We start from the raw sequence: 13,639 nt of genomic DNA on the forward strand, positions 1-13,639 counted from the left end.
CCATCTTTCTCAGAGCAAGAGCCTACAGACCACACGTATCTGGCTACCACATCCCATCACTTTCCCTGCTGCCTACACCCCTCCAGCCTCGCCTCCCTGTTTGTTAAGCACACAAGGTACAATGCTGCCTCAGGGTCTTTGCACTTGCTAAACCCTCTGTCTGGAATGCTCTCCCTTTCGATATTCCCAGGGATAATTTTGTCACTTCCCTTAAATTTCTGTTTTAGTGCCTTCTTAATATTAATAGGAAGCCAATTTATACAATAAATACTCCCCATCTCCCAGCCAGGACATAAGCACACGCACACGCACACACCTTAACCTGTCCAGTTTTCCTCTGTAGCACTCATCACCATCAATATGCTATGTGCTTACTGTGTATCTCCCCCCATTAGAACAGATCAGCGTGACGGGACAGAAGAGCCTGGAAGGAGGCCGTCTATGGGGTCACACAGAGTCGGACACGACTGAAGTGACTTAGCAGCAGCAGTGATTATTTTGTTCACTGTTCTATTCCTAGCATCCATTCTAGAACAAGGTTAGACAGAGACAAGTCATTTGGTAGATACTTACAGAGTGAATGCATGAATACGTGCTAATATATGTGTAGACTTTTCCTGATCGGATACAGAAGAAAAACCTAAGTGGTAACCTTGTGAGAAAGAGAGAGACTGAGGGTGAAGTGGGAAGGGATGTTCTGTTCCTCTTTCAGGCCTTAATATATTGTTTGATTTATCTGCATTATGTCATATATTAAATTATATTCTATTTTATAATTATATTGCATTTTGTCTTGGCCCTGTAATTCTGTACACTAAAAATAATAAATGACTTTTAATATAAAAGATACTTGCAATGACACTCTCCCCCGCCCCCCACCTCAGTGGTTCATCCTTTCCCTGGATCAACAACGTTAAATACCCACCCCCACCAGTCCACTGCCCACCAGCCTTCTCCCTCCAGGAGTCCACTCTACTGCAGTCATGACTCATTCTAAAGGATTTGTAATGATTATAAGAATATAAAGTTAGCAGAGTGCCCTTATTATCAACAAGCATCGCTGCCCTTAACTCTGGGATGACCCTGCTGCTGCTGCTGCTAAGTTGCTTCAGTCATGTCCGACTCTGTGCGACCCCATAGACGGCAGCCCACCAGGCTCCCCCGTCCCTGGGATTCTCCAGGCAAGAACACTGGAGTGGATTGCCATTTCCTTCTCCAGTGCATGAAAGTGAAAAGTGAAAGTGAAGCTGCTCAGTCATGCCTGACTCTTAGCGACCCCATGGACTGCAGCCTACCAGGCTCCTCCATCCATGGGATTTTCCAGGCAAGAGTACTGGAGTGGGGTGCCATTGCCTTCTCCACTGGGATGACCCTAGCCTAAAACATTTCTGAGTCCACCTCTGTTCCCAAGCAAAGTATTCAGCCCATGAGTTACATGTAGCACCTTCTTGCTGTGTGGTTCCCATGGATGTCAACTTCCCTTTTATGTCAGCCCCTTCCCCTGGGACCCTTCACCTCCGAGGCTCTGAGGGGCAGTAGAGCAGAGGCGGGTTGAGGAACTTACCCCTCTTCCTTCATCCCTTCCACTTCTCCCCCAGGTGTACTTTTCATTGATTTATTTTACTTCCTTTATTTAGCATTAAATCTTTTATATCAAGTTATTTTTCTGAATTATCTATTTATTCACTTACCAGCACTGTACGAATATAAAGGGTATAGCTTTATAATAAGTGATAGCAAATATTTTAAGTAGAATCCAATATGACTGTTTCTGTCTCATTATATTTCTTTTCCAGCATTTTTCAGTGCTGTTTTTAGTGCTTCATTCTCCAGTGGGGAACAGGGTTTATCTCCATTCTGGAACTCATGTGTTTTCCATGTATTTGCTATTTATCTCTTACTGTGCTTAACTAACATGATCTCAGCTTTTTTTTTTTTTTCAGTGTGTCATAGGCACCTGTTTATTTGTCTAAGCAATGATGTTAAAAAATATTCTGTTCAGAAATACAAATGTCCTGATAACAACAACACTCAAAAAGCATGGGACTTCCATGGCGGACTTCACGCTTCCAATGCATGGGGCGCACGTTCGATCCCTGAGAGGGGAATTAAGATCGCACAGTTTGCAAGGCATGGCTAAAATAAATAAATAAGATAGAAAAACAAACCACCAGGGTCTCTCTATAAACTGCAAATGTTCAATAGGAGAGACTTAAGCGTTTGGAGTCATGCAGGTGCTTCCTCAGAGTCCTTCTTCTTCGGTCGTCATGGTTTGGCTGGAGCGAGCAGAACAAAGGGAAAGATGACAGGCCGGCAGCCTGGGAAAAACAGGCAAAGTGCTGAGGTAAGAATATGAGGCTCCTAACACTGGATACGTGCCAGTGTGATAAGATAAACCCATCTCACCGGAGTCTTGTGGGAATGAGGTAATCAAAATTATGCTCTGGCTTATTATGCACAGAATGATGAACAGATGTTTTCCATCTCCTCTGAGGAGCCAACAAGTGGGAAAGGGCACACACCGCAGCGTCAAGTAGGTTATAGTGTTTCTGCAACTTTCATGCATATCAGCATCACCTACTGAAGCAGACTGTCCCGGGGGAGGGGGAACAACTTGCATTTTTAGCCAGCACCACAGGTGATTCACACAGAAGAGGCTGATGGACCATATTTATGTAAATTCTGCACATGAACTCAGTTGAAGGAAGAACTTTCTAAGAAGCTGGGAACTAAATCTCTGGAGTAAGATGGTGGGAATTCCCAAAGAAGTAGAACAGGGGAGCCTGCTTTCCTAGAGACTCGTGTTCTGGTAAGCAGGAGGGAGGGGATTTTGAGGCCAAAATATTCTGTTTTTAAGAATAAAATCTCTTTGGCTGCATCAGCAGGAGGTCAGGAAATGAAAACCAGAGTGGAAAGAGGTCCAAACGGAGCCTAACATGGTTGAGTGTTTGTCTCTCCTCAACATACACTGGCGGAGTAAACGTCACCATGTTGCTTTACTCTTTGTAGTTCACTGGGCATGATTTTCTTCATGAAAAAAGTGACATTAGCCTAGAATTTCTAGCTGTCCTTAGTTTTCTATTGCTTTGTAACTAATTGCAGAAACTTAGTGGCTTGAAAGGAAACAAGTGTGTTACTTCAGTTTCTGGAGGGCAGAAGGCCAGGCTTGGCAAGGCTGGATTCTCTGCCCAGAGCCTCACTGGGCTAACATCCAAGTGTCAGCTTGGGCTGCATTTCTCATCTAGAGTTTGGAGGCTTCTTCTGTTATGGACTGAAATGTGTGCCCACAAAACTCATGGCGCCCTAACTCCCCAGTGTGACTGTATTTTGGGATAGGGCCTTTAGGAAGTAATTAGGGTTAAATGAGGTTATAGGGGTGGGGCTCTAATCTGAGAGGGTTAGTGCCCTTTTTTTGTTCACTTACAATTTTATTAGCTTATGCTGCCCCCTAGGCTTATAACTGGAGAAGGCAATGGCACCCCACTCCAGTACTCTTGCCTGGAAAATCCCATGGATGGAGGAGCCTGGTGGGCTGCAGTCCATAGGGTCGTGAAGAGTTGGACACAACTGAGCGACTTCACTTTCACTTTTTACTTTCATGCATTGGAGAAGGAAATGGCAACCCACTCCAGTGTTCTTCCCTGGAGAATCCCAGGGACGGGGGAGCCTGGTGGGCTGCCGTCTATGGGGTCACACAGAGTCGGACACGACTGAAGCAACTTAGCAGCAGCAGCAGCAGGCTCATAACTGCCGGTGCAACATTTCTAGGCTATCTTTGGCCTTTTTTTTTAACTGAACTATAGTTGATTTACAATGTTTTGTTAGTTTCAGGTATACAGCAAAGTAAATCAGATATATATACATATATATATATATATATATAAAAGAGTGTGTTATACATGCATGCGTACACACACACACACACACACACACACACACACATATATCTCCACTCTTTTATATTAGTAGATTCTTTGCCCACATAGGCCATTACAGATGACTGAGTAGTGTTGCCTGTGCTACACTGTAGGTCCTTCTTAGCTGTCTATTTTATATATAGTAGTGTGATATGTCAGCCTCAATCTCCCAATTTATCCCTCCCCATTAAGAGCACTAATGTCCTTTCGTAAGAAGAGGAAGAGACAACAGAAATCTCTCTCTGTCACCCTGAGTGTATGCAGAGAAAAGCCGTAAGACAACACAGCTAGAAGGCAGCTATTTGCGAGCTAGAGAGTTCTCATCAGAAACTAACCCTGACAACAGCTTGGTTTTCAGAACTATTAGGAAATAAATGTCTGTGGTTTAAGCCACTCTGTGGGATCTTGCGATGGCAGTGCTGGCAGGTGAATGCATCCTTCAAGCTCACGTGGTGGTGGCAGAATTCAGGTTCTTTGGGTTGTAAGACTGAGGTCCCTGTTTTCTTGCTAAATCAAAGTGATTGCTTCAGAAATGAGCATCTGGCCCAATTCAGGCCATTTAGTTTGGGGGGAGGGAGGGGGACATTACTACAGATGAAGATCCCTCAGTCCTTTGAGGTGTTCTTGCCTGGAGAATCCCAGGGACAGGAGAGCCTGGTGGGCTGCCATCTATGGGGTCGCACAGAGTTGGACACAACTGAAGTGACTTAGCAGCCAGCAGCAGCAGCAGTCCTTTGAGAGAGTCAGTAGAAGCCAGTCTTCACAAAGATTGATGCTAGCCTTTGAAACATCTCAGTATCTGAGTGAATTGAGGTAATCAGTCCCTGACCTAACTGCCTTCCAGAAGCAAAAGTATATCATCACTGGAGAAAAATAACATTGCCCAGATCCTCAACTTCTCATCATAATTTTTCATACACTATAACTGCAGCCATGAAATCAAAAGATGTTTGCTCCTTGGAAGGAAGGCTGTGATAAATCGAGACAGTGTATTAAAAAGCAGAGACATCACTTTACCCACAAAGGTCCATCTGATCAAAGTTATGGTTTTCTTGGTAGTCATGTACAAATGTGAGAGTTGGACCATAAAGAAGGCTAAGCACCTAAGAATTGAGGCTTTTGAACTGTGGTGCTGGAGAAGACTCTTGAGAGTACTTTGGACTGCAAGGAGATCAAGCCAGTCATTTCAATTCCTTTCAATTTCAATTCAAAGGTTAATTTCAAAGGAAATTAACCCTGAATTTTCATTGGAAGGACTGATGCTGAGGCTGAAGCTGCAATACTTTGGCCACTTGAAGCAAAGAGCAGATTCACTGGAAAAGACTGATGCTGAGAAAGATTAAAGGCAAAAGGAGAAGGGAGTGGCAGAGAATGAGATGGTTATGTAAGGCGAGTGTATGCTCCTTGGTTCTGTCTCATCACAACAAAGATTTGGAGTGACGGACATTAAAGCCCCCTCAGCGTGTGACAGCTCTTGGGTCTTGGACAGAGCGTGGTATAGCTCTCAGGTCTCGAACGGACAGTGTTATAGCTCTTAGACAAGTCAGTGTTACAGCTCTATTTTATTTAGAAGATAGCAGGAAAATCCATCTTTGAGGCACGAGGGCACGTCAATACAAAGACGCGAAGAGAAGAGCGCCCCAGCACCCAGGAGAGAGCGAGCGAGCCCTTTGGCTCCTGCTTTTATGATTTTTCCTTCCCCCTGGGCCTGCCCTATGCAAATTGGGCTGAGTCGGGAGTGCTGTTCTACCTGAAGTCCTCACTCCGGTCCTCGGACCTTCCTTTGACCTTCCTCTGTTCTATTTTCACGGGCTTTTCTCTTCCTTGACTTTTAGCCACCACCATTTTGGACTCCTTTTCCCTATTCTAAATACCTAACAGTTAGATAGCATCACGGACTCAATGAACATGAATTTGAGCAAACTCCAGAGATAGTGAAGGACAGAGGAGCCTGGCGTGCTGCAGTCCAGGGGTCGCAAAGAGATGGACATGACTTACCAACTGAACAACTACAACAATGTAGAGCTTACAATCTAAAATCATCAGGTTTCAAAAAGATAAGAATTGTTTAAAAATTAAGAAAAACAACAAACGACAGGAATTTGTCAGACGTGAATTAAAATAACCCTGGATGATATATTTAACTTAAACAAGCAAAATGGAAAATTTCAAAACTGTAAACTTTTTAAAAAATCAAATAGAAATTCTGGACCTGAAAAACACAATTATTAATCAATTGAAAATAGAATTAATGACAAGAAGATACAGTCTTGGTATGCATGGTGGTGGGGTGGGATTGGTTCCAGGACTCCCTGCAGACACTAAATTTCCATGAGTGTTCAAGTCCCTTATATAAAATGTAGTAGTATTTGCGTATGACCTACATACATCCTCCTATAAATCATCTAGCAATTACTTATAACACCTAATACAATGCTAATTCTATGTAAACAGTTGTAAATACAATGTAAATACTATGCAAATAGTTGCTGGCATGCCTCAAATTCAAGTTTTGCTTTCTGAAACTTTCTGAAAAAATTTTTTCTGAATATTTACAATTCATAATTGGTTGAATGCATAGATGCAGAATCTGCAATATGGAAGACTGACTGGAATTCAAAAGAAAGTATCAAGTGGATAGGAAGATTCAACATTAATAGGATGTGGGTTCTTCCCAACTTGATCTAGAGATTCAGTGTGAGCCCGATCAACACCCAGCAAGTTGTTTTGTGGATACCAACGAACTACTTCTAAAGTCTGCATAAACAAGCAAAAGATCCAGGATAGTCAACACAATATTGAGGGAGAACGAAGTTGGAAGACTGATATTACACAATGTCAAGACTTACTTTTAGCTACAGTAACCAAGGAAGCGTGGCATTGGCAAAATAATAGATGAAGAGATCAATGGAACAGAACAGAGAGCCCAGAAGTAGACGCACATAAATACAGTCAACTGATCTTTGACAAAATAGCAAAGACATACACAATAGAGAAGATTATCTTTTCATAAATGACAAAAAAAAAACAATTAGACATTCACAAGCAAATAAATCTAGACACAGACTCTTTACCCTTCACAAAAAAATAACTCAAAATGGATCAGAGACCTAAATGTAAAATTCAAAACTATAAAACTCCTAGAAGATAAGACAGGATAAATCTTAGATGACCTTAAGCATGAGGATGACTTTTGACAGATAATGTCAGAGGCATGAAAGAAGAAACAATAGATAAGCTGGACTTCACTAAAATTTCTGCTCTGCAAAAGACATCAAAAAATGTTCCAAAATGAGAATATAAACCACACACTGCAAGGAAATATTTGCAAAAGACACATCTTATAAAGCCTTGCTATCCAAAATAAACAAGGAATTCTCAAAGTTTAACAATAAGAAAACAACTTGACTGAAAAATGGACCAAAGGTCTTAAGAGCTACCTCACTAAATAAGATATACACGTGGCAAATAAGCATGTGAAAAGATACTCCCAACATATGACACCAGGAAACACAAATTAAAGAAACAGTGAAATATTTGCTGTGAAATGAAACACAGCATGCCTCGTGTGTGCTCAGTTGTATCCGACTCTGAGAGCCCGTGGACTGTAGCCCACCAGGCTCCTCTGTCCATGGAATTTTCCAGGTGAGAATACAAGAGCAGGTTGCCACTTCCTCCTCCAGGGGATCTTCCTGACCCAGGGATCGAATCGTCTTCTCTCACGTCTCCTACATTGGCAGGAGGGTTCTTTACCACTAGCGCTACCTGGAAAGCCCTATTAAGAATGGCCAAAATCTGGAACACTGACAACTTCAAAAGCTAGTGAGAATGTAGAACAACAGAAACCGCTTCATTGCTGGTGGGAATGCAAACGGCACAGCCACTGAGGAAGACAGCTTGGCAGTTTTCTTACAAAACTGAACACACTCTTATCATACAATCCAGCAATTGCACTTCTTGGTATTTACCCAAAGAAGCTGAAAACTTATGCCCACATAAAAACCTACACATGGATGTTTATAGCAGCTCTATCCATAATTGTCAAAATTTGGAAGCAACCAACAATCTCCACTACGTGAGAAAATAGATAAACTGTGAAATATTGTTCGGTGCTAAAAAGAAATGAGCTATTAAGCCATGAAAAGACATGGAGGAAAGTTAAATGTTTATTACTAAGTGAATAAAGCCAATATGAAAAGGCCTACCTTCTGTACAATTCCAACCATATGACATTCTAGAAAAGGCAAAATTATGGAGATAGTAAAAAGATAGATGGTTGCCACGGGGTGGGATAGGGGTGGCGGTTGGGGGGGAAGAATGAATAAATGGAACACAGAGGATGGGGGTGCAGTAAAAATACTCTGCATGATATTATAATGATGGATACATGTCATAATATGTTTATCCAAACCCACAGCCCCAAGAGTCACCTATGGACTTCAGATGGTTATGCTCATTAACTGTAACAAATGTAATCCCTATGGCAGAGGATGTTGATAACGATGGAGGCTAAGCATGCACAGGGGTAGGGAGTACATAAGAAAGCTCTGTACCTTTTGCTCGATTTTGCTATGACCCTAAAACTGCTCCCCCCAAAAATGTCTTTTTTTAAAAAGAAAATATCTGGAGTGAATCATGGAAAATGCAAAGAGTTTGAGACCAACAGAATATAATAAAATGTGCAACATATGTAATCAGGCTCCTAGAAGAAGAAATAGAGAATGAGGAAAAAGCCATATTTGGAGTAATAACAATACAATTTTTCCCAAGATAATGAAATACACAGATTCATAGATTCAAACCCAAAGCAGGAAAAATACAAAGAAAATCCCTAGGTACATCAGAGTAAGATTTATTTACAGAGCTAAAAGTGCTAAAAAAAAAAAAAAAAAGAGAGAGAGAGAGAAATTTTTTTAAAAAAAGAAAAAGATTACTTTTAAAGGATAAATGGTATGACGTTAAGACAGAGGATAACTTTTCAAGAGAAATAATGAAAGCCAGAAGATGATGAAATAATATCTTCAAAGTATTTTAGCCTAAAATTCTATACATAGTGTGCGTGTATGCTCAGTTGATTCAGTCACGTCCACTCTTTGTGATTCTTTGAGACCCTGTGGACCGTAGCCCACCAGGCTCCTCTGTCCATGGGATTCTCAGGCATGGATACTGGAGTGGGTGGCCATGCCCTCCCCCGGGGAATCTTCCAGACTCAGGGACTGAGCCTGGGGCTCCTGTGTCTCCTGCATTGCAGGCGGATTCTTTTCACTGTTGAGCCACCAGGGAAGCACCTATATATAAAGTAACAATACTTTTTCAAAGTGAAAATTGGCTGGACTCGTTTTCAAACTAAAGCTGGAAGCATTTATCCCCAGGAGACCTAAAAAAAGAGAGAGAGGCCTGAGCAGAAGCAGCTGCCCCGCGTATCTCCCCCCAGGCCCGTGTGCAGTGACAGCCAACGGGGGGACAGGGTCAGTTGCTGGTCATGGAGCTCCTGCTAAGAAGCCCTCACTATACACAGAGCTTGAGGCAAGTGGTCCTACTCTCACAAAAAGGAGGGAAATCCAACCTTCAGCTTGGCGCATGCGTGCTCAGTCGCCGCAGATGAGCATACAGGCTCATCTTACAAGATGAGGAAACTTGTAAGGCAAAGTGTTCAAATTCCCTAGCGAGGAAGTGGTCAAGCTGGATTTAGACCAAAAGGTCTGACCTCAAAGGCCATACTCTTAACTCTGATGAGAACCCCTCACCAAACAATCCTAAGCCCCACTTCTGCACCACACAAGGCCAGTAGCTTTGTAGGCATCACCTCATTTTCGTCTTCAGACACCTCCATGGGTAGGCATAAGCTTTGTTTTATACATCAGGAAAAGGCATTAGATAGCACCTTGCCTAAAGGCCTAAGTGTCAGCAGTGGATCTCAGATTCCGATTCAAAGTGACGTCTGGAGAATTTAAATGTTATAAGTGTATCCCTTTTGTGAGTGAACAAAAAAATAACAAACCTGGAGGCTAACTTGCAGATCAGTTCAGTTCAGTTCAGTTCAATCGCTCAGCTCTGTCTGACTCTCTGTGACCCCATGGACTGCAGCACAACAGGCCTCCCTGTCCATCACCAACTCCTGGAGCTTGCTCAAACTCATGCCCATTGAGTAGGTGATGCTATCCAACCATCTCATCCTCTGTTGGTCCCTTCTCCTCCCGCCTTCAATCTTTCCCAGCATCAGGATCCTTTCAAATGAGTCCGTTCTTCCCATCAGGTACCCAAAGTATTGGAGCTTCAGCTTCAGCATCAGCCCTTCCAATGAATATTCAGGACTGATCTCCTTTAGGATGGACTGGTTGGATCTCCTTGCAGTCCAAGGGACTCTCAAGAGTCTTCTCCAACGCCACAGTTCAAAAGCATCAATTCTTCAGCCCTCAGCTTTCTTTATAGTCCAACTCTCACATCCATACATGACTACTGGAAAAACCATAGCCTTGACTAGATGGACCTTTGTTGGCAAAGTAATGTCTCTGCTTTTTAATTGGCAGATCAGAGCCTTGCTATTTCCGAACAAAATAATTTGCATCCGTATCCCTCTGTTTCTCCATACCTTTTCTCACCTTTCCCCTTTTCTTTTCTTTAATTTTTTGGCCACACTGTGCAGCATATGGGATCTCAGTTCCCTGGGGAGGGATCGAACCTGTGCACCCTGCATTGGAAACTTGAAGTCTTAACCACTGGACAGCCAGAGAAGCTCCCACCTTTCTCCTTTTCTTTCAGACCACCAACCACTCTACTATCCTTGAAGCAGCTACATGTAAAAGGCATCCATGGTTTACACCTTGGAAGGAATATAAGACAATACTTTAACTTTCTAGGGACATGCACTTTTAAGTCTCATTCCAAACTGCAGAATCAAAGGTCTCGTCCCCAGTTAAGGAACTTGAGCAAACGGGAAAATTGCAGGAGAGATTCTAGAAGTTTTGCCACAGATTATCAGCTTTCCTCTGGCTCTGTGCAATTGTACATCTGATCATTTCCTAAATAAAAACTTTTATATATGCCATGTAATAATACATATGACAAGTTTGAGGGATTTTTGTCTTGTTTAAGACAGTTGGGGAGAATGAGAAAAATAGTCTACAATTCTTCTTCCTTAGGGTTTCTTCAACTCCCTGGTACTTATCATTAAAATAATCCTGAAATGTTAAATCCTCTTAAGGGCATCAGTCGTACAAGACTAGTACCCATACCCTTACAACTTCATTTAACCTTAATTATCTCCTATAAGTCATATCTCCAAATACAGTCATAATGGGGGTGGGGAGGGAACCCAATTCAGCCCACAGGGAGGACTATTGAACACATTAGAGAGGTGGGGTTTGGGAATAAGAAGCAACCTGTCTGGTTAAGGAACAGGATGTGATCACTATGTGATTGTGGCTGTCTGAACTAATGTTGCTTGATTGCTTTCTCAAATTCAGCGTCCTGGAGGAAGAAGGAATTAAAAAGCAATAAGCTTTTGTAAGACACATAGCAAGCAGTCAATGCTCAAACGGATTATTCAATAAAAGGATAATTTCGTTTGTTTGTTTTAAGTTTCTAACCTCTCATTTCTACAGAGCAGCCAGTCTTGGCTTCTACTAATGATCTTCCATTTGTCAACAGCGATAGAAACTTCTGAGGAGCTGATAGGAGTGTTTCTGTGGATTGAGCTCGCCACCCAGTGGCTAGTGTGGAAATTGCAGAGACACGCCGCGTATACAGCGCAAAGGAGAGCTTTGCATCCAACAGTACAACAGAGTCACTGCTAATTACCACTTCCACCTCCCAGATCAAAAACCCCTTCTGGACTTGACTGTTTCCGGCTCTCCTGCCTTCTGTGTTGTGATGATCACTACAGCCTGAATTGATTCTTCTGTCCCCATTCATGTCCTATCTGTATCCCTCCAACCTATTCTCCATGTCGCTGCCAAAAAAACTCTACAAACTTGTACTCTTCGCATACATTTTTGGAGCGCTATATTAGACAGTGCAGCTAGGCATAATTTAAGAATATTCCTTATAGTAAATGTAAGCTAAACCAAAGAACAAAATTAATGTAGAAGATAAATATGAGTATGAATGTATCTTTATATATATATACATACAGTGCATAAATACACACAGACATACATAGACACATCAAAGAGGAGATCTTTCTAAAAATAATACAAAATCCATAAGTCACATGGAAAAGATTAATTTGACTACAGACAAGCTTGAAGTTTTGATAAAGAAAAATAATGCAATAAATGTTTGGGGGCTTTCTTGACCAAAGATCAGGGAGCATTCCCTTCCTTTGGCACATTTTAAACAAATACAAATATAACCTGTGATGGAAAAATTCAGAATTCCAAAAGACAGATATCAGTCAGAATCTACTACTCAAATGATTAATATCCACTCAAATCATTATGTAATAATCAAGTATCACAAGATCTGCTTTCTCAGACCACCACTGGTAGGGGGTGGTTCCTTTCATTCAAATATCTAAATGGTGTAGGCCTTCACCCACCTATTTTTAGGAAGGATCAACTGACAAGTTTGTCCACCAACAAGCCCCAAGTATGAGAACTGCTTCCTCTAACCCAGGACTGAAGCTACCTGATGCCCTTTTACATCCAAATTGATGAGAATGATGAGATGAAATTATAACTTTTCCTATTTGGGTCACTTTCTCAAAGAGCAAAAGACAGAAGAAACTTAGAATGTACTTCGTTCTTCTGTTCCTTTCTCTTCTTGCAACTTGGATAAATTCACTTTTGGTGACGAAAGTCCTCAGGCCTTGTTCTGAGAACAAAAGTCACAGCCTATCAGGCCCCTGTGTCTCCAGGTGGAAGAAAGAATGTCAGACGAAAAAGGCAGAGCAGGAGTCTTCACCTGGATGTGCAGGATCTTCCAGCAAAGTCTCCTGACGCAGGTACCAAATTATCAAGTTTAATAATCACCTCCCCACGATGCCTGATGGCCCCAGCACAGGTCTGACCTGACTCAACCAGCTACTGACTTAACATGAGAAATCAGAGAACTGGGGGGGCCCAGAGCTGAGAGACCCACTAGAGGAAGCCAAGGAGTACAGTGCCTGATGGGAATATCTTACAGGATGCGGGACAAGATCAGTGACCTCTGGCATATTTATCACCCCCTGAAAGCAGGAATCATGGTGGAGAAAGTCCCTTCACAGTAAGCACAAATAATAATGGATAAGCCTTCCCTCTTCACCACGGCCAGTAACTCTGGTAACACACACACACACACGCACACACACACTGCCTTTACTGTGCTGGAACAACCGCATTCACAATGAACTGGGAACACGGCTCGCACTCCCCCCCTCTCAAGGAAGAAAACCTGCAGCGTACCAGAGTAGTTTTGCTTCCACTTCCATGAGCAACTCAGTTCACACCTATCACTGCTCTTTATCTTCCTTGGGATCACATGGAGAGGATTTTTGTACCTAAAGGCTCTGAAATGGCCGAAACAGAACATTTACTGAATTAACTTCAATGCCCAACCGCACCCTGAGCCTAAACTCACTTCCTACCTGTTTCCATCTCAAATGGTGCCAGGCTGGGCTGTAACAGCTCCCCAGAAGGAAACAAGGAACAAAACGGACGTCTTTTAATCCCCAGATCCTTCAGCAGCAATACAAACATGCACCAAATTTCGACAATATGAATCCCCTCAGAGTGAGTGCT

Source organism: Capricornis sumatraensis, chromosome 4 (assembly GCF_032405125.1).
Source record: "Capricornis sumatraensis isolate serow.1 chromosome 4, serow.2, whole genome shotgun sequence".
Lineage (NCBI taxonomy): Eukaryota > Metazoa > Chordata > Mammalia > Artiodactyla > Bovidae > Capricornis > Capricornis sumatraensis.